The sequence below is a fragment of the Musa acuminata genome, chromosome BXJ3-10 (assembly GCF_036884655.1).
Source record: "Musa acuminata AAA Group cultivar baxijiao chromosome BXJ3-10, Cavendish_Baxijiao_AAA, whole genome shotgun sequence".
Lineage (NCBI taxonomy): Eukaryota > Viridiplantae > Streptophyta > Magnoliopsida > Zingiberales > Musaceae > Musa > Musa acuminata.
The window spans coordinates 21432450-21434871 of NC_088358.1; the positions used below are offsets into that span (position 1 = coordinate 21432450).

The 2422-nt window shown below is 43.8% G+C and overlaps 1 pseudogene; it reads left to right on the forward strand.

Annotated features, from left to right (window-relative positions):
• The first annotated feature begins 880 nt into the window (after window positions 1-880).
• On the forward strand, window positions 881-1734 carry LOC135651380 (putative disease resistance RPP13-like protein 3; annotated as a pseudogene).
• The last annotated feature ends 688 nt before the right edge of the window (window positions 1735-2422 follow it).

Here is a 2422-nt window from a genome sequence, read left to right on the forward strand (position 1 = left end):
ATTTGTCTCAGATCTCGGAAGAATAAGAAAGTAGATGATAAGGTAATCTGATTTCTGACGGCTACTGCATGGATCACCTTAGGAAACAATTCCATGTTGTTCCTCGGTCGATTAACTTCTGTCGTTAGGGGCCGGGCCGCTCGTACGATTTCATGACTCGACCAATGACCGGAGATTTCTGGTATCTAATGCAACAAAACATGCACAGTGGAAAGAAACATAGATACTGCTGCATGCGAGTGCGCTCTCATCTTAAAATTATAGCTACCGGTTTGAATGCAGACAGACGAGCGTTCCATTTTTTTTGTTTCGCTTGCCAACGGGAACCGGTGAAGGTAAGACTCCATCCTTGACATTTGTCGTAATTTTGTTTGCAGGCGTGATTTGTTTTAGCCTGTTTGTTCTACTGATGATGCTGCTCTTGGATACAAATATATTTGTGCTCAAGGAACACTTGGCCGTGCAAACAACACATCAAACTTTCTTTCTGAGTGGTGTGGCATTTCCTCGGTTGGTGTCAAAGAGATCATGGCAATGATCCTTAATTTCTTTGTTTCAAGATACCTTAAAGTCGTAACAGAGTTTCTGGAGGGAGAGATGTGCAAGGTGCTAGGTGTGAAGAAGGAGATCAAATCCCTGACGGAAAACTTGGTCAAAATCAGATGTTTGATCCAAGATGCAGAGCGGAAGAGGCGTGGGAGCACCGTCATTGACAACTGGGTGAGGATGCTGAAAGATCTCATGTACGATGCCGATGATATCATCGATCTCTGCACGATCGAAGGTGGGAAACTTTGGAAGCTCCGCCGGCATCAGCGTCAGCGGTAAGCTCCCCTCTCAGCTTTGTTTCCTCTAGCTTTAAGTGCACTAAATGCCGTCATGAGATCGCTCCCAAAATCGAAGCACTTAATGCTAGACTGAAAGAAATGGCCGAGTTCAATGCCTTGGTGCCTGAGATAGTGTCGGCATCCCAAGAACCCCAACCTCACAAAACAACTACACGGGAGACATCTCCCTTAGAAGTTGAGGAGGACATTGTAGGGGAACAAATTGAAGCAGCTGCCCACAATCTGATTGATGCCATGCTCCAGAATATTAAGCAAAAGTGTCGTGTTTTTGGGATTGTAGGGATGGGTGGCATCGGAAAGACCACTTTAGCACGTAAAATATACAACGAACAAAGGATCAAGGACAACTTTCCTATCAGTAAATGGTTGTATGTGTCTAAGGATTATTCCGAGATCGAATTACTGAAAGAGCTAGTAAGGTGTGCAGCCGAAGGTGCAGAATCTTTTAAGGGAGAAAGCAGGTCAGAATTGGAACCTAAACTCGCCTCTCTCCTGACCAAAAACTTGTTTTTCGTGTTGGACGACGTTTGGAGTGCAACAGTTTGGAATGATTTCCTCAGGAGACCACTAAGTAAAGGAGTAGGCAACAGCACGATCTTAGTTACCACGAGAAAAGAAAGTGTGTTGATAGGTATCAGACGTAGCTATATCCACCAAGTGGAGAAAATGGATGAAAATAGTGGGTGGATGTTGCTTCGGAAGATAGTATTCGAAGCTGGGGAGGAGGATGACATGCGTAGGTAGGAAACTTGTTAGAAAATGTGATGGACTTCGTCTTTCCATTAAAGCTATTGCAGGGGTTTTAGCTTACAAGAACAGAAGCATAGTGAAGTGGGAAGAAGTCCTTGAGAGCGATGCTTGGAGTATGAACAAGATGGAGGATTAAGTACCGGGGGCTTTGAATTTGAGCTACGAGGATTTACCATCTTACCTGAAACAAATGTTTTATCTATTGCTCCTTATACCCAGAGAGAAGTATTATACATTTCAGACAAATCGTTCGGTTTTGGGTGGCGGAAGGCCTTATCGTAGAACATGGAAATAATAATAGGTTGATGGAAGATGTAGCCGAGGAGTACTATTGGGAATTAGTTTGGAGGAATCTGCTACAGCTGGACCCATTGTCCGCAGACAGTAGTAGTTGCTCTATGCATGATCATTTACGATCCCTTGGTGCATATTTGATGAGAGACGAAGGGATTTCGATTAGACATGGAGGGGAATTAGATACACAAGCAAACACCAAGATTCGTAGGTTCTCATTGTCTAACATGGGGGACAAATTATACTCCCCAAACGAATTATGGAACAGGAGTGTTTGAGAACTCAAGACCAAGATAATTGACGACGATGTGCTGAGAAGGTTATCGCACCTACGAGTGTTGGATCTGAGAGATACATCGATCGATAGAATTCCAAATTGCATCGGGGATCTATTACATCTAAGATACTTAGATTTTCGTAGTACAAAGATGAATGATATACCAAAATCAACAGGGCAGCTTGCAAACCTCCATACTTTGATCGTCTCCCACTACAACCACTTGCACAGGCTTCCCAAGGCTGTCACGAGG